General features: G+C 42.0%; 1 long non-coding RNA gene and 1 pseudogene across 1 annotated transcript in view; one reads left to right on the top strand and one right to left on the bottom strand.

The window, feature by feature from the left end:
- The window catches only part of LOC147574770 (uncharacterized), a 112037-nt gene that overhangs the window by 82800 nt on the left and 2732 nt on the right, over positions 1 to 26505 (bottom strand). The window lies entirely within an intron of this gene.
- Positions 1932 to 26505, top strand: LOC112868640 (dual specificity protein phosphatase 5 pseudogene; annotated as a pseudogene).

Here is a 26505-nt window from a genome sequence, read left to right as displayed (position 1 = left end):
AAGCTATGTTCTTCTGGCTGGTTTTATCCAAGAAGAGAGTTAAGAATTGGAGACCAAACTGAAGTCATTGAAGAGCACTTTTACTTAGGTAGCCAAGGTTGAGCCAAGGTTCAGGGATAAGTAGTCAGCCACTTTTTATCAGAAAGGTCCCAGTCCAAAGGTTTCTTGGCCATAGGAGAGCCATTATGTTCAGCATAATGAATGTCACAGATAGATTTTCATTGCTGAAATTACTAGCCTTGGTAATCAGCATAAGAGTTGTTTAAAGTGAGCTTTTACTTAGGGAAAGTAATGGTATTCAGGATATGTAAATTGGTTCAAATATTTCAGCAACTCCACCCAATCAATATAGCCCAAACAGAATAAAAGGATCCAGGGAGATCTGTCACTTGTGATCTTAGGGACAATGCCCTAAGCTAAATCCCACCATAATCTCAGAATGTGCTGGTTACCTGATGTCAACCAACAGTCTAACAGAATCCTACCTTTACAGCCTAGTCTCTCAACATTGGCACTGCTGTTATTTTGGTCCAATAATTCTTCTTTTGTGGAAGATGATCCTAAGCACTGTAGGATTTCCAGCAGCACCCTGCACCCAACCCTCTCTTTTAACAACCAAAAACATCTCCAGGTATTACCAAATATTCTTGAGGGAGCAAACTTGCTGTCAAGTACTGCTATTCAATAGAATTTTCTGTGACAATGAAAATGTTCTATGTCTGCAAGGGTCCAACACAGTAGCCACTGCCACATATGCCTTGCTAACCTTTGATATGTTATTTATGTGCCCAAGGAAGTGAATTTTTAGTTTTAATATTTCGTTTCAATTCATTCACATTGAAATCTGAATGGCCGGGTGTGGCTAAAGACTACTACATTGGAGGAGCAAAGATGGCAGAACAGCATGGAAGCTTTTTTTGTGTCTCGCATCCATGAAATACAGCCAGACCAATACTAAACCATCCTGCACACCTAGAAAAGTGATCTGAGGATTAACACAACAATCTGCACAACCTGAGCCACAGAAATCAGCAGGTACACAGCGTGGAGAGGTGAACTGGGGGAGGGAGAAGATTGAAGGGCAGGGAGCCCTTTTTGCACATGGAGAGAGGACTGAGACAGGGTGGGGTGGGGGAGAGAATATGGGAAAAGCACCTCCCCCCAAAAAGCAGCTGGAGAGAAAGTGGAAAAGTGGAAACAGCCGTAGGGACTGAAATAAAAAGGGAGAAAGGAGAGGGTTTAAATTTCATTAAGACTGTATAAACAGGGGGAGCACAGAGTCTGAAATGCCACAGCTCGATACCTGGCAGTGCTCTGGTGAGAAGGGTGAATCCCCAGGAGCAGAGTGAAGTCCAGGGTTCTTCAGGCCACAGGGGAGAGGTGGTTCCCCTGCTGGGAGGACACCTGGGAGAGGCTGTGTGACTCCCCCAAATGCAAAGGCCCCAGTGGACCCAGGAGAACAACCACATTTGCTGGTACTAGAACAAGGTTGATAGGGGTGCAGCCTGGTGCCAGATGTGTGTTGTGATTTTCCATAATCCCTGAAATGCTGCTGCTACACAATCATGCAAACTTTTTCTGGGGTGGGCTGGCACCCAGTCGCAGTCATGGCGTTGGCAGCAGCACAAGCCATGAACATTCCTGGGTGCAGCCACAGCACCTGGCCATTGCTCAGTGAGACCCTCTCACAGAGGGGCAGAGCAGGTCAAAGCCACAGTTCCTCAGAAATAAGGGGTCGGAAAAAATAGCTGCGTCCGAGACAAAACTCAGGAGGGAGGTTCTGCCTGGAGCTTGGTTGTGGACTGTGTAAAAGCAGGGAGTGGACAGACGCCAAAGACAAAGGACAGGTGCTTGATTGCTTATCAGGGAGAGCAGAATTCTGATACTAGAGACTGGGTAGTTGGGTGACACCACTATCACCGCTCCCGCGAATGCGCATACGCACCTACAGGCACAACAACAATCCAACCAATAAGCTAAGCAGCGCCATCTAGTGAGAATGGAGCAATTACACTAAGTCCCACCCAAGTGGGCCAACCTCACTCTTAGGACCTTGAGTCGCTCTGCCTGCTTATTTTATGGACTATAAAGCACTTCATAGTTTGATTCCAGGGGAAAACAAAGTAATTTCAGTCATATTTCAGTCTGTTCACTGGTCCATCTATTCAATTTTCTTTTTTTTCTTTTTTCTCTTTTTCGTTTCTTTTCTTTTTTTTCAATAAGGAGACAGAAAGATTTTATTTTTATTAAAAATATTTTTCTTTAATTTTTTTCACTATATTTTTCCTTTTGTGTAATTTTTTTCAAATTCTATTTTACTTCCATCATTTCATTTTATTCTACTTCAGTGTATTCATTTTTTCAAATTTTCAAATGATTTCCTTTTTTTTCCTTTCCCCTTTGTTCTCTAATCTGTCACAACCCTTCCAACTCCCAGATCAAAACACACCTAGAATCTAGCATCATTTATTCGATTTTGTGTCTGTGTGATTGCTTCTAATTTTTTAAATTTAATTTTTTTTAATTTTAATTTTTTTAACTTTAACTTTTATTTTTTTACCTTATCATTCCTTTTCTCCCTTCAAAATGACAAAATGAAGGGGGAGCCTGGGTGGCTCAGTCGGTTGAGCGTCCAACTTGGGCTCAGGTCATGATCTCGTGGTCTGTGAGTTAGAGCCCCACGTCGGGCTCTGTGCTGACAAGTCAGAGCCTGGAGCCTGCTGCGAATTCTGTGTCTCCCTCTCTCTCTGCCCCTCCCCCACTCATGCTCTGTCTCTCTCTGTGTGTCAAAAAAAATAAACATTAAAAATAAATTTAAAAAAAATTTTTTTAAATGACAAAATGAAGGAATTCACACCAAAAGAAAGAGCAGGAAGAAATGACAGACAGGGACTTACCCAACACAGATACAAGCAAGATGTCTGAACCAGAATTTAGAATCATGATAATAATAATACTACCTGGAGTCGAAAATAGATTAGAACCCCTTGCTGCAGAGATAAAAGAAAGAGAAGCTAGTCAGGATGAAAAAAAAAAATGTTATAACTGAGCTGCAATCTCCAGTGGATGCCACGGCAGCAAGGATGGATGAGACAGAACAGACAATTAGCGATACAGAAGACAAACTTATGGACAATAATGAAGCACAAAAAAGGAGGGAACAAAGGCAAAAGAGCACAATTTAAAAATTAGAGAAATCAGTGACTCGTTAAAAAGGAACAACATCATAATCATAGGGGTCCCAGAAATGGAAGAGTGATAAAAAGGAGTAGAAGGGTGATGTGAGCAAATCATAGCAGAAAACTTTCCTAACCTGGGGAAAGATACAGACATCAAAATCCAGGAAGCACAGAGGAATCCCAGTAGATTCAACAAAAACTGACCATCAACAAGGCATATCATAGTCAAGTTCACAAAATACTCAGGCAAGGAAAGAATCATGAAAGCAGCAAGGGAAAAAAAAAGTCCTTAACTTACAAGGGAAGACAGATCAGGTTTCCAGCAGATCTATCCACATAAACTTGGCAGGCCAGAAAGGAGTGACAGGATATATTCAATGTGCTGAATAAGAAAAATATGCAGCCAAGAACTCTTTATCCAGCAAGACTGTCATTCAAACTAGAAGGAGAGATTAAAAGTTTCCCAGACAAACAAAAATTAAAGGAGTTTGTGACCACTAAACCAGCCCTGCAAGAAATGTTTAGGGGGACTCTCTGAGGGGAGAAAGATGAAAAAGTAAATACATACATATATACATACATATATACATACATACATACATACATACATACATACATAACAAAAGCAACAGAGACTAGAAAGGACCAGAAACACCACCAGAAACTCCAACTCTACAAGCAACATAATGGCAATACATTCATATCTTTCAGTACTCACTCTAAATGTCAATGGACTAAATGCTCCAATCAAAAAACATAGGGTAAAAGAATTAATAAGAAAACAAGATCCATCTGCTGTTTACAAGAGACCCACTTTAGACCTAAAGACACCTTCAGATCGAAAGTAAGGAGATGGAGAACCATCTATCATGCTAATGGTCAACAAAAGAAAGCCAGACTAGCCATACTTATATCAGACAATCTAGACTTTAAAATAAAGATTGTATCAAGAGATGCAGAAGGGCATTATATCATAATTAAGGGGGTCTATACACCAAGAAGACCTAACAATTGTAAACATGTGTGCTCCAAATGTGGAAGTATGCAAATATATACATAAAGAAACTCATTGATAATAATACCATAATAGTAGGGGACTTCAACACTCTACTTACAACAATGGACAGATCATCTAATCAAAAAATCAACAAGGAAACAGTGGCTTTGAATGACACACTGGACCAGATGGACGTAACAGATATATTCAAAACATTTCATCCTAAAGCACCAGAATATACATTCTTCTCCAATGCACATGGAACGTTCTCCAGAATAGATCACATACTGGGACACAAATCAGCCCTCAGCAAGTACAAAAAGATCAAGATCATAACATGCATCTTTTCAGACCACAACACTATGAAACTTGAAATCAACCACAAGAAAAAATTTGGAAAGGTAACAAATACTTGGAGACTGAAGAACATCCTACTAACGAATGAATGGACTAACCAAGCAGTTAAAGAAGAAATTAAAAAGTATATGGAAGTCAATGAAAATGATAACACCACAACCCAAAACCTCTGGGACGCAGCAAAGGCGGTCACAAGAGGAACGTATATAGCAATCCAGGCCTTCCTAAAGAAGGAAGAAAGATCTCAGATACACAACCTAACCTTACACCTTAAGGAGCTGGAAAAAGAACAGCAAATAAAACCCAAAAGAGCAGAAGACAGGAAATAACAAAGATTACAGCAGAAATTAATGCTATCAAAACCAAAAAAAAACAGTAGAACAAATCAATGAAACCAGAAGCTGGTTCTTTGAAAGAATTAACAAAATTGACAAACCAGTAGCCAGTTTGATCCAAAAGAAAAAGGAAAGGACCCAAATAAATGAAATCAAGAATGAAAGAGGAGAGATCACAACCAACACAGCAGAAACAAAAACAGCAATAAAAGAACATTATAAGCAATTATATGCCAATGAAATGAGCAGTCTGGAAGAAATGGACAAATACCTAGAAACATATATACTACCAAAACTGAAACAGGAAGAAACAAAATTTGAACAGACCCATAACCAGTAAAGAAATCGAATTAGTAATCAAAAATCTCCCAAAAAACGAGAGTCCAGGGCCAGCTGGCTTTCCAGGGGAATTCTACCAAACATTGAAGGGAGAGTTAACACCTATTCTCTTAAAGCTATTCCAAAAAATAGAAATGGAAGGAAAACTTCCAAACTCCTTTTATGAATTCAGCATTACCTTGGTTCCAAAACCAGACAGAGACCCCCACTAAAAAGGAGAACCATAGACCAATTTCCCTGATGAACATGGATGCAAATATCCTCAACAAGATATTAGCCAACCGGATCCAACAATACATCAAAAAAATTATTCACCACGACCAAGCGGGATTTATACCTGGGATGCAGGGCTGGTTCAATATCCGCAAAACAATCAATATAACTCATCACATCAATGAAAGAAAGGACAAGAACCATATGATCCTCTCAATAGATGTAGAGAAAGCATTCAACAAAATACAGCATCCTTTCTTGATAAAAACCTCAAGAAAGTAGGGATAGAAGCATCATATCTTGAGATCATAAAAGCTGTATACGAAAGACCCAACGTTAATATTATCCTCAATAGGGAAAAACTGAGAGTTTTCCCCCTAAGGCCAGGAACAAGACTGGTTATGTCTACTCTCACCACTGTTATTCAACATAGTATTGGAAGTCTTAGCCTCAGCAATCAGACAACACAAAGACATAAAAGGCATCCAAATCGGCCAGAAGGAAGTCAAACTTTCACTCTTCACAGATGACATGATACTGTATATGGAAAACCCAAAAGATTCCACCAAAAAGCTGCTAGAACTGATTCATGAATTCAGCAAAGTTGCAGGATATAAAATCAATGCACAGAAATCAGCTGTATTCCTACACACCAACAGTGACACAACAGAAAAAGAAATCAAGGAATTGATCCCATTTACAATTGCACCAAAACCATAAAATACCTAGGAATAAATCTAACCAAAGAGGTGAAAAAATTATACACTGAAAACTATAGAAAGCTTATGAAAGAAATTGAAGAAGATACCAAAAAAAAAAAAAAAGGAAAAATATTCCATGCTCCTGGATAGGAAGAACAAATATTGTTAAAATTTCAATACTACAATGAATACTACAGATTGAATACTACTAGATTGCTTTGTAGTATACTGGATTGCTTTGTAATACTACAATGCAATCTACATATTCAATGCAATCCCTTTCAAAATAACACCAGCATTTTCCACAGAGCTAGAACAAACAACCCTAAAATTTGTATGGAACCAGAAAAGACCCCAAATAGCCAAAGCAATCTTGAAAAAGAAAACCAAAGCAGGAGGCATCACAATCCCAGACTTCAAGCTGTACTACAAAGCTGTAATCATCAAGACAGTAAGGTACTGGCACAAAAACAGACACTCCGATCAATGGAACAGAATAGAGAACCCAGAAACAGACCCACAAACATATGGCCAACTAATCTTTGACAAATCAGGAAAGAATATCCAATGGAATAAAGACAGTCTCTTCAGCAAGTGGTGCTGGGAAAACTGGACAGCGACATGCAGGAAAGTGAACCTGGACCATTTTCTTATACCATACACAAAAATAAACTCAAAATGGATGAAAGACCTAAATGTAAGACAGGAAGCCATCAAAATCCTCAAGGAGAAAGCAGGTAAAAACCTCTTTGACTTTGGCCACAGCACTATTGGGACCTCATCAAAATAAAAAGCTTCTGCACAGTGAAGGAAACAATCAGCAAAACTAAAAGGCAACCGATTGAATGGGAGAAGATATCTGCAAATGACATATCAGATAAAAGGTTAGTATTCAAAATCTATAAAGAACTTGTCAAACTCAACACCCAAAAAACAAATGATCCAGTGAAGAAATGGGCAAAAGACATGAATAGACACTTCTCCAAGGAAGACCTCCAGATGGCCAACAGACACAGGAAAAAAATGCTCAACATCACTCATCATCAGGGAAATACAAATCAAAACCACAATGAGATACCACCTCACACCTGTCAAATGGCTAACATTAACAACTCAGGCAACAACAGATGTTGGTGAGGATGTAGAGAAAGAGGATCTCTTTTGCACTGTTAGTGGGAATGCAAACTGGTGAGCCACTCTGGAAAACAGTATGGAGGTTCCTCAAAAAATTAAAAATAGAACTACCCTATGACCCAGCAACTGCACTAGTAGGTATTAATCCAAGGGATACAGGTATGCTGTTTTGAAGGGACACATGCACCCCAATGTTTGTAGCTTACTATCAACAATAGCCATGGATGAGTGGATAAAGAAGATGTGGTGTGTGTGTGTGTGTGTGTGTGTGTGTGTGTGTGTGTGTGTGTGTGTGTGTTTGTGTGTGTGTGTGTGTGTGTGTAATGGAGTATTACTCAGCAATCAAAGAATGAAATCTTGCCATTTGCAACTATGTGGATGGAACTAGAGGGTATTACAGCTAAGCGAAATTAGTCATAAAGACAAATATCATATGACTTCACTCATATGAGGACTTTAAGACACAGAACAGATGAACACAAGGGAAGGGAAGCAAAAGTAGTATAAAAACAGGGAGGGGGATGAAACATAAGAGACTCTTAAATATGAAGAACAAACAGAGGGTTACTGGAGGGGTTGTGGGAAGGCAGATGGGCTAAATGGGTAAGGGGAATTAAGGAATCTACTCCTGAAATCATTGTTGCACTATATGGTAACTAATTTGGATGTAAATTTTAAAAATTTTTAAAAATTAAAAAAAAATAGTGAAAAAAATCCCTACCCAGAAAAAAAAAAGGACTTGAACTTTGAGATTTAAATTAACATATCATATGTGTAAAAAGGAGGCACTTTGGCCCTCTCTCTGCAAACGAGAGCTTAATAAACCTCTATCAAATCTGTAAAACAACAACAACAAAAAACCAACTATCACATTGGAGCACACAGCTCTAGAGTATATCATATCTGCCTTGAATAAATCCTTCATGGAAGGTGGTGGCCAGAGCGTCTACAAAGAGAGAAAGCTGAGACTTCATTAAGGTGCCAAACAAGTTTTGGCACCTGGTTGGCTCAGCCAAGTGTCAGACTTTGGCTCAGGTCATGATTTCACGGTTTGTTGAGTTCAAGCCCCACATCAGGCTCTGTGCTGATGGCTCATAGCCTAGAGCCTGCTTCACATCCTGTGTCACCCTCTCTCTCTGCCCCTCCACTGCTCACACTGTGTCTCCCTCTCCTTCAAAAATAAATAAACATTAAAATAATTTTAAGTATTTAAAAGGTGCCAAATTGTACAAGCTGTGTTTATGGCACCTTGCTACCAAATATTTGTTTTATAGACTGAAAAGAAGTAAAAATAAAACCACTCCAACCAGATCTGTCCAGACCCTTTTCCTTCCCCTGTTTTTATTTTTTTTATTTTATTTTTAAACAGAGGATCTGAAGTAGGCTCTGTGCTGACATTAGCAAGCCCAGTACAGGGACTCAAACTCATGAACCATGAGATCATGACCTGAGCCAAAGTCGGGTGCTCAGCCAACTGAGCCACCCAGGCGCCCTTCTTCCCCTGTTTTTTAGAAAGGGGCTCACTATTTATGTACCTGTTTCCATCCAGCCACACCCTACACCATAATCAGAATCTTGCAGAGAAGTTTTCTTACACAAAGAAAAATGGAACAAAAGAACAAGAGCATAGGATTTGGGGATCTGTTAGACCTATTACTGAGAGATGAACCCTCATCTTGCTTTTCTCTCATATTCATAATTTTTTCAGTTTGCATTTTATCTATTCATTATCTAGTCTTGCAAAAAGTCTGGACCCCAAAACAATAAAACTATGATCTGGCCTTTCATCTTTTATCAAAATAATCCTTCACTATATTCAAATAACTACACCAGACAACTATAGGTATCAAACAGTGTCTAGATTAAGATTCTGACTCCTCCAGGAATAGAAACTGATGATTGGATATATTTGCAACAGTCATTCGGGAATTCTGAAACAACAAAGTATTCTAACGTGGGAAAGGAGGAAAGCCAATGGAATGAATTATGTTTAGATGGGAATTATGGCAATCCTCATATTGTGAATGAGGCAAAACTAAGGTCTAAAAAGGTTAAATGACTCGTCCAGGACCGGAAAATCACATCTGTAAAATGGACTTGAACTTGGGTCTTCGAACCCCATATCCAGTGTTGCTGATGCTTCTATCTTTAGGCATATTATGGAAACAAGAGAATTTATCTTTATGATTGGTTTTTAGAATGTGTCCTTCCTTCCATCCTTGATAACTGGACTGATATCACCAAATGACCTCATTTTAGAAATGGAATTATCATAACACCCATACTATGAAAGGAGTACTTTATTGATTTTATTAAAACTAATCTATGAAAAAGTAATTTTTTAAAAAGATTTCTTCTTAATGTTTTTATTTATTTTTGAAAGAGAGACAGAGTGCAAATGGGAGAGGAGCAGAGAGAGAGGGAGACACAGAATCGAAAGCAGGCTCCGAGCTCTAAGCAGTCAGCACAGAGCCGGAATCAGGGCTGAATTCAGTGCGGAGCCCAACGCGGGGCTTGAACTCATGAACTGTGACACCACAACCTGAGCTGAAGTCAGGTGCTTAACCGACTGAGCCACCTAGGCACTCCTGAAAAAGTAGTTTTTAAATCCTAGCTAGTGCTAGGTTTCAAACTTTGGTCTATGCCAAAATCACTTGTGCCATTTATTTGAAACACAGTGGGACATGGGCACCTCCTGCCCCCATTCTGACTCCGAATGTGTACGGCAGAACCCAGTCATCTTTTTTTTTCTTAGTTAACAAAACATTTATATGATTCTGATGCAGGCTAAATTTGATAATTATTATTCATACAGAGCATAGGAGAGAAAGAGCAGTGAGTTGGAAGGAAACCAAGAGAGTGTTGAGTCATAGAAACCAGAAGAAGGTGCTTCAAAAAGTGAAGTGGAAGTTGAGAGAGACAGAAGAGATAAAATGTGAACTGACACTAAAAACAAAGGCAACAAGAGCAAAAAGAAACAAGTGGGGCTGTATCAAACAAAAAAGCTTCTGCAGAGCAAAGTAAAAAATGAACAAAATGAAGAGGCAACCTAAGGAATGGGAGAAAATATCTGCAAATCATATTTCTGATAAGGGGGTAATATCTAAAATATATAAGAAACTCAGACAACTTTTTTTTTTAAATCTGATTAAAAATGGGCAAAGGACTTAAATAGATATTTTTCCAAAGAAGACATACAAATAGCCAACAGGTACATGAAAAGGTGCTCAACATGACTCATCCTCAGGATAACGCAAATCAGAACCACAGTGAGATGGCACCTCACCTGTTAGCACGACTACTATCAAAAAGACAACAGATAACAAATGTTGGGGAGGATGTGGAGAAAAGGAAACTCTCATGCACTTTGGTGGGAATGTAAACTGGTGCAATCACTGTGGAAAACAGTATCTAGGCTCCTCAAAAAAATTAAAAATAGAACTACCATATAACCCAGTAATCCTACTGCTGGGTATGTGTCCAAAGGAAATGAAACCAATATCTTGAAGAGATACATCTGCACCCCCATGTTCACTGCAATATTATTCACAACAGCCAAGGCATGGAAACAACCTATGTGTCCTTCAACAGGTGAATGGTCAAATAAAATGTGGTGTATGTATACAATGGGATATTAGTCAGCTATTAAAAAAAAAGGAAAAGAAGAAAATCCTGCCATTTGTGACAACATGAATGAAGCCCGAGGGCATTCTGCTAAGTTAAAGAAGCCAGAGAAAGACAAATAAAGTATGATATCACTTATGTGTGGAATCTAAAAACGTTGAACTCATAGAAGCAAAGAGTAGATTTCATGATTGCCAAGGCTGGGTGGGGGAAATGTGAGACATTGGTCAAAGTGTATAAATTTCCAGTTATAAGAGGAATACGTTTTGGAGATTTAATGTACCTCATGGTGACCATAATTAACAACACCATATTGTATACTTGAAATTGGCAAAGAGATTAGATCTTAAATATTCTTACCACATACACACAAAACTCTATGAGGTGATAGATGTTGTTAACTAACTTTATCGTGGTAATATTTTCACAATATATACATATATCAAATTATCATGTAAACTTATACAATGTTATATGTCAATTATATCTCAAAAAAGCAGAGGTAAAAAGAATTTTAAAAGAATGATGAACAACCTTTCAGATCCTTAAAAACAAACAAACAAACAAACAAACAAACAAAAAACAGATCTAGGGCTCAGGAGCCAGGTCTAAATTCAGGCTAATATCCCTTCCCCTGGATAGACTATTTAACCTCTCCTGCCTCAATTTCATCTACTGCACAGGAGTAACAATAAAAGAGTTGCTGTAATAATTAAAAGTATAAATACTGAGGGTCTGTCACAGAGTAAGTGGCCATTGCTTCTGTATTCCCAGCCTTAGAACACCTTGCTTGCTATGTTGTTGGAGTTGACAAAAATGGATGGATGGATGGATGGATGGATGGATGGATGGATGGATGGATGAATACTGGGAATAGTCCAGTAGAGAAGAGTCTAAAATGTTGTTGTATACAGTAAATCCCAATTTACAATCACAGGATTATAAACAAGGCTCCCCCAGAGACATTTTCTTCTCTTGGCTTCTGGATTCTACCCTCTCTTGCCTCCTCTCCTACCTCACTGACTGCACTTTCTCAGTCTCTTTTGAGCTCCTCCTTTGCTCAACCTCCAAATGTCAGAATTTCCCAGGTATTCGTCTTAAGAAACTTGTTCTTATTTATATGCTAGTTGGTTTCATTGTGTTCTGTGACTTTAAATAGCAGTCAGGGGATCCATGAACTGGACGGGGAAAATATCCTATTTTCACTAATCCCTAATTGAAATTTAACATTTTTTAATTCATGAATAAAGGAGCTGAGCACAGCAGTGTTACAATAACTGTGAATTTGTCACCAATAGAAATCACAAACATTTTCATATTACATTAGAGTTGTTCCAGATATCAAAGATATCACTTACTTTCTTAGTACCTTAAATTGTGGTCATTAATTTCTCAGACCTCGGGTTGTTAATTTAACACATCATCCTACTAGATCTGTTATTTAATGTATTAATACAGGAGCACATTATATTACTGTATCATATTTTTTAAAAACTTGTTTGTATTTTAATATGGTTTCCTGTGTAATCTTACGCATTTTATTTTACACATTTAAAAACATCATTCTGATAAAAAGTCTAGTGGCTTCACTAGACTGCCAAAGGGGTCCAACGGCATAAAAAAAGTGAATCACTCTTGATTTAAGTAATAATCTTAAATTTCAATCTTCAGCTCTAACTTCGCACTAGTTGCAGCCTCATAAATTCAGTTGCCTCCTTGACCCCTTCACAATGGGCATCCAGTAGGCATCTCAATATGAGGACCAGGAAAAAACACTAGCTCCTCTCCCAGTCTCCCCCTCACATCGCCGGAAGTTCAGGACCACCTGCAGAACAGCACCTGAAAGTCTCTAGTCAATAAGCTTCAGGAAAAAATAACAAGCCAGATGTCCCCCAGAAAAGGCAAATTGACTTTTTACTTTTGAAAGGAGCACAAAAGTATTAGAATTGCTAGGGTGAGCCTCTACAGAGAATTTCCAGAACCAGAAACTTCCCTTAGTAATTACTAGGGATGAATGTCTACCCAGAGTCGAAAATTCATACTGCCCATCCTTTTGAGGTCTACCCTCAGGTGGGGCAATTCAGGATGTGTGGGGCAGACGGGAGGGTGAAAACAAACAGATCCTTTAAAATGGGCTTATCCACACCCAGCCAGCAGGACTCATAAAAGGCATTCTCAGAGGGTAGAAGTCATTATCATAGGTGAGCTGGGGAGCAAACCTGGCATCTGGCCTTCCAGGCAGACCCACCGGCGAGGAGGCTCCAGAAAGTGTAAAGACCTTCTGTGGCTCCAGTGGTGATACAGAGAACAGAACTTCCTTCCCTGAAATGGTTTTCTTTGTGTAACTCAACAAGTGTGTGATGGCTCATATTCTAAATCAGCCTCATGACCTTCTTTGCATGTTTATCCTTAAAGGTCAGCCTGGTTTGGGATTAATTGTTGACTATGGGCTCATTGAACAAATGTTTCTTCAGGGAAGGGAAACTGACATTTACTGAGCATGTGCTCCACTCCAGGCCCTATGTTGGGGGTTTTTAATGTGTGGTATCATGTAATCCTCAATGAAATGACAGAGCTCTTGGGATTAATCCTGGACCATTGTCTCCTGTTCACTCGACGTGTCTACCTGCTGTGAATCCATGTTTCCATCTCCAGCTTGGCATCTAAGGGCAAGCCCGAACTAACTCAAACTTCCTCCTCTACTTCTCTGCTCAGATCCCCTGCGAGAACCCTAAATATTCCCAGGACTCTCCATGTCCTGCCCGGGCCACCTCATCAAACTGCTAATCTCTAAGATTACTTATCTAAGTAAAAGATTTCCAGATGACCTTTAAAGGCTCCATATTTTTTCCACATTCCCACTACCCTTTGCCCCCGTCACCAAAATTGCTGGCCTCACAAAATCTTTCCAATTGGTATCCCAGCTTCCAGTCTGTCCCCTTCACCAGATCCATTCTCCTTCACTCAAAACCTCCCAGAATGACTCAGAACCATACTGCTTAGAGGTTTTAAGGGGACACCTCAGACTCTGGCTTTATTTTCTGCCGCTCTAGACACAAAGGCCTCGAATTTTCCGGATTCCATCCTGTGTCAGGATCTTTATCTCCTCCACATCCATAGAGATACAACATGAGACTAATCTTGAAAGTTTTTGCAATTTAATGTCATTTGTTTTTAGGCTCTGATATTCATTGTAGCTTTCAGCCTAGTTAACAAAGACATTTTAATTTGGAAACCCTATTTAAAAACCCTAAAATAGGGTTTAAAATAAACCTTGATTTATATTTCTTTTTTGTTGTTGTTGTTTATTTATTTTGAGAGAGAGAGCAGGGGAGGGGCAGAGATACAGGGAAAGAGAGAGAATCCCAAGCAGGCTCCAAGTGCTGTCAGCATTAGAGAGACTTGATCTCACAAACTGTGAGATCATAACCTGAGCCAAAATCAAGAGTCAGACACTTAACCTACTGAGCCACCCAGGCGCCCCTTGATTTATATTTCACACACATGCCTTCAAACACACCCACAAATGGGATCACAGTCCAAATATTGTTCTTCAACTTACTTTTTGCAGAATCCTTTTATGGTCCTTACAGATGTGCTTTATTCTTTCTGTAGCTTACTCTCTCCTGGTAGGAGTGTACCATAATTCACCATTTCCCCTATAAGCTGTTGTAATGTTTTTCTTTTATTAATACTACGGTGCACATCTCTGTACATGTGTCCCTGAGGACTTAAGTATTTCTGTAAGATTCCACAAGTGGAATGCTGGAAAGTATATGAAAAGCGCATTTTAAATGTTCATCTGTTATTGGTCTAGCTGCCCTAACCTCAAGTATTAGAGAGCCTGTGGTCCATTGTGCTTTGTAACCCGAGAAGAAAACTTTGGAACAAAAAAGCCAGGCAGAACTGGAGATCAAAACAGAGCTCGGAGGAGCGATTTGGAAAGCCCCCTGGTGGCGGAGGGACGGTTCGCCCTGAGAGAGACAACGTGGAGAGGAGCAGCGCCCTCCAGGGTCTGGAGGGGAAGAGGAGCTCTGCAGGGAATGAAGAGAACCCGGCCAAGAGCCGCGTCAGCAGAGGAGCCAGGAGCGGGAGAAGAACAACACCTGACCAAAGACGCTTCCAAGTGGCTAGGAGGGTTTTCAGTAGAGTGGTCTGGTCTGAATTCTTCCCAAGGATGTGTCTGAGATCGCCAACGCAGAAACGGGTACGGTTTACTGGCTGTTTACCCCTCCAGCCCTCTCAGCCAGCCCTGAGACAGACAGGTCAAGGACCCCCCCCCCATCCATCACACAGCTGGTGAGAGCCTGAAGCCCCTTCTGAACCACAGTGTTCCCTCAACACAGGATGCCGCGTGTGTCCCCTGAACTAACTCAGAAGATCCCAACTCCAAAAGTGTTGAGTTGGCTATAGTCTTCCCCACCCTCTAGCAAGGGAGTAAGGTGGTATCCAGGACCTCCAGAGCGTTTCCACTTGCGGCTCAGGTCCCGCCCATCCCGGCCACCCACACAGACCACGCCCACCGGGCACCCCCTCTCTGGGCCACGCCCACAACCAGCAGGGCTGAGGGGAGAGGAAAGTAATAGAACCGGCCTCAGGGTTATTGCGAGGATTACAGGTGTTAATATATGCGGTGAGCTTACGAGAACCCTGTTCATAGATGAACCAAAGCTGGAGGTGGTGGATACCGGGGACTGGAGGGAAAGGCAGCGTGGTGCAGGCGCTCAGAGCACAGACTCTGGATCATGTCTGTCTGGGTTTGAATCCCGCTCTAACAGAGAACAAGCAAGCAATCTAACCCGCCTGTACTTCAGCTGCCATGAAATGGGATAATGAACAGCACCGCCGACTATTGTAAGGATCCAGTAGGCGGTGGCATTTAGAGCCAATGCCTGGCACACAGCACCACGAAAGTGTTTGCGGTCACTCGCCATTCTCTCTCCAGCTGTTAGGAGAGAAGCTAGTGCCTGACGGGCACCCTACGTACTCAAAGGCATGATGAAGTAATCATCTTTATACGACTTATTAGAAAATGTCTTCTTTTTGGTTCCTTGTTTTGCACATTCATTCAAAAAATGTATTGAATTCTTTATGATGCTAAGAAAAATAAAACAGAGAAAGACAAATGCCATATGCTTTCACTTATATGTGGACTCTAAAAAATGAAACAAATACATCAACAAACAAAAAGCAGAAACAGACCCATACATACAGAAAACAAACTAGTAGTTGCCAGAGTTGGGGAGGGGTGGGGGTGGGCAAAATGCCTGAAGGAGAGTAGGAGATGCAGGCTTCCAGTTGTTGAAAAAGAAAAAATAAATAAAGTACTGAATTCTTAACAATAGAAAGGTATTACCTTGTTTGCCTGTTGTTAAGAATTCTTTCTTCACTGATGGAGAACTTCTGGAGTTTTCCTCCTAGTTAGTGCTGTGCTCTAAGGAAGATCTGGGTAGAAAACCACTTTGCTATCTTGTTTAATCCAGGGGATTAATCCAGGGGATTAAACAAGCAACAAGGGATTTCAACATGTAACAAATAAATAAATCTCAATATGTAACAGTGCAATGGATGATACAGATGAAATTAAATGAGTGAATACCACCTGTGAATTGTAAATTTCGCCACACACCCCCTTCACTCCCTTTTAGCTTGGGAAGATGTGGATGCCCAGACCTCTGCATATCAGCTCTCTTTTTGATCCTTCTATTAATCTTGCTTCAGTTCTTTATATGTAGAGCCAGACTGCTGCCCTATGTAAATCATTTAAGGATGTAGAGCCTCACTCCAGTATAAAAGGAAAATGCAGTATAAGAGGGGTGTGAAACTTGGAGTGGGTGCCTAGGTGGGCCTACCTGGGAAGTGGGCAGATCCCAGGATCCTGGCTTAATTCACCTGGGAAAGCCAGGATGTATAACAGAAGACACATCCCTTGAAGGGGAGGCTTCAAAGGTGGGGGTGGGGGAACTTTGCCTGGATTGGATATAGAAAATGAAGGAGGAGGTAAAAAGATGGAGGTGATGTTCCCGACAGAAATTCCATGTGCAAAGCAGAGCAGGAAAGCTTAGCATGTTCTGGAGGCCACAAGGAGTTCAGCATTGCTGACCAAATCATGCCGGAGAATGGAAGATCATGGAAAGTGGTAGGCAAGGGCCAAGGCCTTCCTTAGCTGGCTCAAGTGTCTTTTTCTGTGAGCAATGGCAAGACCCTGAAGAATATTGGACATGAGAATGACAGGAATGAATGTCATGTATGAAATACTTCTTGGGCAGCCACGTGAAGATAACTAGACAAATGAGAGGCAAGATGTTGGCAAAGAAACTCTGGCTATGGTTTAAGTGAGTATCTGAACTGGGCAGGTGCTGAAGGGTGGAAAGAAAACAGGGGATGGAGAGGGAAAACTGGTGATTGGTTGGGTATGAGATGTGAGAGCAAATTAACAAGCTAAACTCTCCCTCCAGGCTCTGACTTGGGAAGCCGGGTGAATGGCAATGCCAGGCACAGGTGGAAAAAAATAGGAACCCGAACCTGTTTAGGGGGTTGATTTCCGTTTTAGTCACATTGTTGGAGGTGCCTGTGGGATCATCAGGTGGAGATGTCCAAGGGGCAGTTTCCTAATATGGGTGTGGAGCGCCTGCCACCTGCAAATTTGGGCTCCACCCGTGTCCTTCCCTCATTTCCTCCTTCCCCACCCCACTTCTTATCGATTCCTAAGAATGATGAGAGTTCGAGACCCTTTCCCCTGGAAAACACATCAGTCAGACACACGCAGAAGAGACACCTGTTCTCTGCCTGTGCTTCCCCTTGACTCACAAAACTATCAGCTCACAACACTGCTGACACCGGATCTGGGGGCTTTTCCCCCACACCAAGCAATCCTGTGACACCAGCTGGGTGTCCTACAATTTAACTCAATTCTGACACCATCTACCTGGAGATAGTGTCAGATCCCACAGGTGAAGGGCTCAGTCCCACAAGACTGCCCCCCACAGACACACCTCAGATGCCAGTCACAGGTCCAGTTTGTCGTCTGTGCTTCTGACCAATAGACTCTAAACCAGAGGTTTCCACGACCCCCTCCCCAGGTTCAATTAATTTGCCAGAAGGTTCACAGAACTCGGGAAAACAGTTTACTTACTATTTGCCAGTTAATTGGGAAATGATATGATAATAGATACAGGTGAACATCCAGAAAGAAGAGAGGCATACGGCAAGGTATGTGGGAAGGGGTGCAATGCTTCCACGCCCTCCCCATGCACACCACTCTCCGTGTATGTCTATGTGTACACCAGCCCAGAAGCCTTCTGAACCCCATAATATTGGTGTTTTTATGGAGGCATGATCATATGCAGGACTGATGAATTACTCCATTTCCAGCCCCACTCCCTCTCTGGAGAATGGGAGTTGGAGATGAAAATCCCAAGCTTCTCATCATGGCAGGTCTTTCTGGTGACTGGCCCCATCCAGGAGCCATCCAGGAGCCCACCCAGAGTCACCTCCATAGAACAAAAGATGGTCCTAGTGCCCTTATCACTTAGAGATTTACACAGGTTTCAAGAACTCTGTGCCAAGAATAGGAACAAAGACCAGATGCATTTTTATTTTCATTTTTATCACAGCATGCATGCAAATGTTTGGATGATTTCAGGAGATACCATGCATTGATCTCATCTAAGAAACTGAGTCACACACCGATGGCAGAGTAAAAGGAACCCAGCCCTAGGGACACCCCAAGGGCGGGTAGGGGAAGGGGAGTCACAAACGCAACTAAGAGGGAGTGGTGAGGGAGGAGGACCGAGGGAAGGGTGGCCAAAGTGCAGGGCAACTGGGCCAGGGAGGGCAGAGAGCCAGTATCAGGCCGGGGAGGGCCAAGGCTTCACAGATTTGCAAGAAGAAGTCGTTGGTGACATTGGTAAAGATTCTGTAATGTGATGAGGCACAAAGAACTAAGAAGTGACCTGCAGATGAAGTGGGTTTAGTGAGTGTAGACTCTTCTCTCAGCTGGTGTCTGATTAGATCTGAGGTCATTATTCCAGAACGGCACAGAGCACCCTGCACACTAACTGCTTCCACCAGCAACACATGACCGGTAACCAATGTTAATTTCAACAGTTCAAGCCTCTTAGGAAATGAAAGTCAGGTTTAAAGTGAGAATACTTTGAAGAAATAGTGAGGAAACAGAGAGCAGTGAGTGGAGAAGAAAAACAAAAGGTACAAAGAGATATGAGTCACAGAGGGAATTATGACTCAGTCTATGTGCATTCATGAGTATTTTCCCTCTAAAGACTAAAAGCTGAGCTCTTTGCTTTCCTATTCTAAATGTGAAATCAGAAATGAATAAACATGCTTGGAGGTGTCATTGAACTTCAGAGACAATATACAAATAAGATGTAATTTCCTCTCAGCAAAGATAGTAGAAACACATTTGGTTTACAAACTAATTGAAGGAGGAAAAAACAGCTTCAAGATACACACTCATTTAGAGGCACCTGGGTGGCTCAGTAGGTTAAGCATCTGACTTTGACTCAGGTCATGATCTCAGGGTTCATGAGCTCAAGCCCCGCATTGGGCTCTGTGCTGACAGCTCAGATCCTGGAGTTGGCTTGGGCTTCTCTCTCTCCCTCTCTCTCTCTGCCCCTCCCCTGCTCACACTCTGTCTCTCTCTCTCTCTCAAAAATAAATAAAAACATTAAAAAAAAATTTTAAGATACACACTCATTTAAATAAACCACATCTGTAGTGAGGCTAATCCACTAATCATCCTTGCATACATAGATGGCAAGGGTGATTACTGAAAGATGGATAAGGGCAGCAAGGAAACAATGAAAGAAAGAAAGAAAGAAAGAAAGAAAGAAAGAAAGAAAGAAAGAAAGAAAGAAAGAAGAAAAAGAGAAAAAAGAAAGAGGAAGGAAGGAAGGAAGGAAGGAAGGAAGGAAGGAAGGAAGGAAAGAAACTTACTGTATAGAAAGGTGTGAAAAAGCCTGTGTCTTGCTTCCTGGAATTCATGCTTCCCGCATATATATTATTAATTCTTCCTAGAACCGCAAGGAAGGGCTCTTTTTTTTCTGGGATGTCACTGAGGGAATCACGTGAACACTCTGCGCATCCACCCAGCAGGTCTCCCCTCTACTCCTTCTTGCTCATGGTCTCACAGTACACTCCACACATGGGCCCACGTTGAGGGAGTCTTGGGAACACAGCAGAACTCCTTTGATCAAGACTGCAAGATTTCTTTGCAATTATAAAATCCTATGAATCTTTTGTTGATTAATTTATAATGACTTATAACTATATTCTTTTTAAAAATTTTTTAATGTTTATTTTTGAGAAAGAGAGGAAGAGAGAATGAGAGTGTGCATGCGCAAGCAGGCGAGGGGCAGAGAGGGAGGGAGACAGAAGATCTGAAGCAGACTCCGATCTGACAGCGCAGAGCCAGCCCCATGCAGGGCTCCAACTCACAAACCCTGAGATCGAGACCTGAGCCCAAGTCAGACGCTGAACCGACTGAGCCACGGAGGGGCCCCTACTTATAACTACATTCTTAATTCTAGGAACAATAACAGCTAACACTCCAATAGCCCTTAGTTATGTGCCAAGCATTCATCTGGGCACTTTCCGTATAACCTCAGCCCAATCTTTATAACATGAAAAAAGAGAGACTGGCTGAGTCACTGGCCAAGGTCACACAGCTAATAAGTAACAGAACTGGAACTGAACCCAGGTAATCTGTTCTTAACCACTACCTCCTGTTCTAATCTATATGCTTACCACACAGAAAGTGCAAAAGTAAAATAATAAACACCCATGTTCCCACCAGCCAGAACTGGCTACTAACATTTAAGCCAGTTGGTACTATAACATTCCTTTTCTAAAGAATCCAAACAGTGGGGTGCCTGGGTGGCTCAGTCGGTTAAGCGTCCGACTTTGGCTCAGGTCATGATCTCACAGTTTGTGAGTTCAAGCCCTGAACTGGGCTCTGTGCTGACAGCTCAGAGCCTGGAGCCTCCTTCCGATTGTGTGGATCCCTCTCTCTCTGCCCCTCCCCCACTCATGCTGTCTCTATCTCTCATAAATAAAGAAACAAAAAAAAAAATAGAAAGGAAGGAAGAAAGGAAGAATTGAACACACAAACAATTCTGTTGTCAAGGACCCCTTGGCCACGGACCCATCCTTCCTTCTCGTGCTCTGCACTTATTGCCACAAATTTAATTCATATTCTTCCAATCTGATTGGTAGTGGTGCCACGGGCACTTAGATGAAATGGTCCCCTTTATTTTCACCTGACTGCTGCCTGTCTATTGCTTAAAGACCACTACACTGCAACCCCTCCCACTCAAAACTCCTGCACTTGGGATTGCATTTGAACCAACCAAAAATGAGAGCCATTCTTGAAGCAAAGATTGAGATCGAACTGAAGTACAAGGACTGATAGATAAGGCTCCATCTGGAGAACAGCTTTTAATTCTGAGGCAGATTGTGTGGTAGAACATTCTGGTGGGACAGGGGAAAAGCAAGGAGTCCTTCTACAGATGTTTAAAGAGCTGGACTCCCGTCTCTGCCCTGAAGGCTGCCCGCCACAGACTCCCCCATCTCAGGCAACTGTGACTCCATTCAGGAGCTCAGGCAAAATTTTCTGCACGACCTTTCAGCCCTTTGTCTCAAAGTCCATGTCCCACAGTTCAGGTCGGAGATCTTTCTTCGTTTTGCTCGCTGATGACTGCCAGGGGTCTAGAATGGTGAGTAACTCATGATAAGTTCTGAGTAAATATTCGTTAGGGAGTTGGAGATGCCAAAGGAAGACAGGGAACAGCAGGAAAAGCCCAAGTCTTCAAGGCAGACGGCCCGAGTTGGGTTGTCTGGGCAAAACCCAACCTGCTTTGCGGTGTGACACGTATTACACATACTTACATCAGGCCTCACCCACACTCTTAAACAGCTCTGTTGTTTCCCTGACTCAAAACAGTCTTGGGTGGAGACAAGTGAATATACCCATTTGACAGGCTGCAGACATAAGCCCCATATGTTATAAGAGCAATCAATACCCATGCTAATCACTTAGTAAGGATTTGTGAACAACTAAGATAATATACGCCAAGGGTTACCTGTACGCCAGGTACCGCTGTAGGTGTGGGGATGTATGAGCCAGCAAAATAAAGATCTCTGCCTTCGTGGAGGTTACAGTGTAGTAGGGGAAGCAGGCAATCAATGTAGTCCTCGTACTGTTGTATAAGGGGATAAGGGCAAGGGAATTTTTATTCTGGAATAAGAATTATCATTAAAAATTTAAAGGATTTTTCTAATGTTTATTTTATTATTGAAAGAGAGAGACACAGTGCGAGTCGGGGAGGGGCAGAGAGAGAGGGAGACACAGAATCCGAAGCAGGCTCTAAGCTGAGAGCACAGAGCCTGATGCGGGGCTCAAACCCACAAACTGTGAGATCATGACCCGAGCTGAAGTCAGACGACCAACCAACTGAGCCACCCAAGCACCCCAAATTTAAAGAATTTAGTAAACAAATATTTGTTCACTCAATCCTGGAAGGGATAGAATCAAGGCAGCCTCAGTTTTATTTTGGAAATTTTAAGAAAAGTAAGGTCAGTGTGCTGTCCCCTGAGTGGGGGAAACATTACATTTTATCTTATATACGTTGTCCCCTGGGTCATGCTGAATAATACCTTCCTACCAGGTTTGCGTCATCTTTCTCCCTCACATGCCACACGCTCGACACATCGTCCACTCTGCCCACCTCTTTTCTAGGCTCATGATGAGGAAACTGAGTGACTCACTCAGGTTCTGCAGGTGGGTTAGTGATGAAAGAATATGGAGCCTGGGTTCTGACACATTCATAGGTTCTCAAAGTATCCCCTGCTAGAAGTCTAGAATCTCATGGGCTGGACTGGGTTGGGTGAAGGGAGAGGGGAGGTACATAGGTACATAGGTACATAGGTACATATGGCTACAGTATTCATTTATTCAGGAAATAATTATTTACAATAATAATAAAGCTAATTTATTGAGTGTTGTAGGGTCCAGCCCTAGTCCAACAATTCCACAAATATCCTTTTTTTTAAGTGTATTTATTTAATTTGAGAGAGAGGGAGAGAGATAGAGCACATGTGCCAGCAGGGGATGGGCAGAGAGAGAGAGGGAGAGAATCTCAAGCAGGCTCCGCCCTATCAGCACAGAGCCCTATGCAGGGGTCGAACTCAAAAACCATGAGATCATGACCTGAGCCGAAATCAAGAGTTGGATGCTTAACTGACTGATCCACCCAGGCACTCCTTCACAAATATTCTTATTAGATCTTCACAAAACCCTATCAAGTCTAGGAAACTGAGGCTCTGAGATGTTGCATAAATTGCTCAAGATCCCAACCCAGAAGTGAGAGCATCAGGAGAAAAACCAGGCAGTCTCATTTCAGAGCTCTTGAGAAAAAAAGAAACTGTATGCAAATGCAAATGCAAAAAAAAAAATACATATGCAAAAAGAGAAGTGATAATACACACTTCATACTATCCCACATCAAAGGCTCATAATAGCTGGCAGACCCACTTAAAAAAATGATAGACCCATTTGCATCAAAACTGGCCTGAGCTCGGGGCACCTGGGTGGCTCAGTTGGTTAGGTGTCTGACTTCGACTCAGGTCATGATCTCATGGTTCATGAGTTCAAGCCCTGTGTCAGGCTCTGTGCTGACAGCTCAGAGCCTGGAGCTTGCTTCAGATTCTGTGTCTCCCCCTCTCTCTGACCCTCTCCTGCTCATGCTCTGTCTCTCTCTGCCTCTCAAAAATAAATAAACATTGATTTAAAAAAAAACTGGCCTGAGCTCTATTCTGCTACTTCATGGTCCCCTGTGCCACTATGTCACCTGCACATCAAGACTTTGGCTCCATACAATGTCCAGCACTTCACCAACTATCCACCAAATAATTTAATGCCAACTGATCATCCTTACTCAAGGAGTCTCCAAATCACACCTTTTGAATCTTACCATTCCTCTTATATATGATGCCTGCATTGTTATGTAAAGTATAGCTCAACTGGGCATTTGGTTACTTACCTTGAAATGCAATTCCTACCAGACAATGTAAAGCCTTCCTTTTCCCTTTAACTACTTTCACAGTAAGGAATTAATCCCGCTTAAGTCACAGCAAATATGAGAGGTGTTTTCTAGAGTTTTCTTTTTAAAAAATCATTATGGACTCATGAATTTTCATGTATTTGATGTCTTTCCACTATAAACATTGCTCTTTTTGGTGTTAAAATCACCTTGACTTGACTTTTTTGGAACCCTTTGCAGATCACTCCTTTAGCCACACCATCAGCCAGGCTTAAAAGCTTCCTTGTTTCCAGCACAAGTTTTAGGTGCACCTGTCAGGTTCCTTTCAGGGGGATAACATAAGGAGTCAAGATCCAGGCCTTCAGAGCTGCGAAAAGCTCCTCTCTGCTGCCCCCAGGCTGGGTGCCCGGACAGGGGATTCTATAGTGCAAAAGACGGTCTGAGTCCTCAACTAGAGGTGGGCTACCTAGAGGACTCAGAGGTCTAAGACAGCCCACTGGGGAGCTGAGGACCCAGCAATGTGAAAGAACCAGTCCAAGTTCAGGTGAAAATGCTCCAAGACCAGAACAGAGTCCAGAGGGCCTGGAAGATTTGTAAGCAAGGATGAGAATAGAACAAGGACGAGTCAAGGCCCAGGCGTTTCTGCCCTGTTCCTCCACCAGCGGAAAACAGTGGTGAACAATATCTCAGTGTGTGCAATCCTCAGAAGAGGAAGCAGGGAATAGGATTACTTTTGTTTCAGTTTAGTCATTAAAATCTGCACCGAATGAATGAGTAGAAGTTACCTGGAATTTCTGATAAGTTCTGGATCCTGCTAATGAATGTTAACAAAGCACATAAGTAACAGACTAAAGTTAACAGAAAAACTCAGAAACTGAGGTTTTCTCGCCTGGGTTTACATAGTTCTGGCAATTTGTGATTGTGATGGTTTCAATGCATATGTAGAATATAGTCCTTTTCTGCTCATACGTTGTTTCTAGCACAGCAGGTCAAATAGAATAAAATATCAATATTTCACAGTGTCCCCAAATAATAATACAACTTCAGATGTTCTACTACCTGGTTTAAGAGCTCCAATACTATCTCAAGCTTCGCCAATACATGAAATAATTGAGTAGTGATAGGTATGGCTGAAAATGTAATTGAGCTCAAGATGTGATTTAAACATTTACTTTTACACTGAGAGAAAATGTTAGAACAACTTGCATTTGGACTACCCCCTTAAGTTCTTTAAATTCAATGCCACCAATTTGAAATTTAATGTCACTGTTGGCATTTCTAGAATTATGAGCCATACCACTTGACCAAGTAATGACAAATATTACCATTTCAGGGATACGTTATGTAAGAGGAAACCCCATACCAAAAATCTTAACCTCCATTAATAACTGAATTTTTGATGTTGTCATTAATATGTCTATCCCAACTCTGAACTAGAATGATAAAATTTGCATGGAATCTGCATTTAACCACATAGGAAGAAATATGCAGGATAATGTATAGATTCAAAGTCTTAAAATATATAGATCAGGGCTTCTAGGTGTGGTGAGCAGCTAGTCAGTAGCTGAACATGTCAAGTCTCCTTGGTGTTTCCTTATTATTTTTTAATAATCTCTACCCACAACGTGGGGCCCAAACTCATGACCTTGAGATCAAGTGTGGTGTGCTCTGCTGACTGAGCCAGCCAGGCACCCCATCCTGTAGCTGAATATGCCAGGCAGCACTGAACTCCATCCGCTGGCTGCAGCCCTGAGGACTTCCTCAGAGTGGGATGTGAGACCTTTTACTCAGAATATCCTCAGTGTTATGTGGATGTCCAACCCATTTCACAAGAGAAGATTGCAACAAGAGAGACCTCATCAGCCAGTGTGGTCAACATCAGCTGAAGGGCAGCCTACTTGCACTCTTGCCTTTTCCTCAACCTCAAAAGTACCTACCAATGCATCCAAGGGCAAGGTCCTCACCAACCTGCTTAGCATGCATCCAAGTACAAGGTCCACACTAACCTGACTACCATGCCTCCAAGTGCAAGGTCCACACCATCCCCCACATCACAGTCTTACTGAATGTCTCACAACAGAGCCCTGAGGCCAGCATGGTCCACCTACACTACAAATGGATCCCTGAGGAAGACAGCTATGTGGCTGACATTAGTTCTCACTTTTAAGAAGCATAGACTTCATTGGACAGTGTTTGGGGAAAGGGAGGCAAGGTTCTTGTCCATTGCAATGCCAGGATCTCCTGTTCACCCAACTCTGCATGGGTTATCTCCTGAAGACCAAGTAACTTGCCTGAAGGAGGCCTTACATTATATCAAGCAGAGAAGTATGATCTCACCCAACTTTGGCCTCATGGGCCAGGCCCTGCAGTATGAATCTGGGATCCTGCCTTCCACAGCCACCCCAGGCTCCCTCCAGCCAAGGGGAGAGAGCTGGCTCTTCATTTACAGACCGTTTGCAGTCACTGAGCCCTGACATGCAGAGTTCCTACCGCACACACCCTACCTCGGTGCTCCACCAGTGCCCACCCACTCAATGGGAGTCCATGGGCACAGACACATCCTGCTAA

This window comes from Puma concolor, chromosome D4 (genome assembly GCF_028749965.1).
Source record: "Puma concolor isolate L17-30 chromosome D4, mPumCon1.1.hap2, whole genome shotgun sequence".
In the NCBI taxonomy this organism is placed as follows: domain Eukaryota; kingdom Metazoa; phylum Chordata; class Mammalia; order Carnivora; family Felidae; genus Puma; species Puma concolor.
This window is presented reverse-complemented; position numbering and strand designations above follow the sequence as displayed.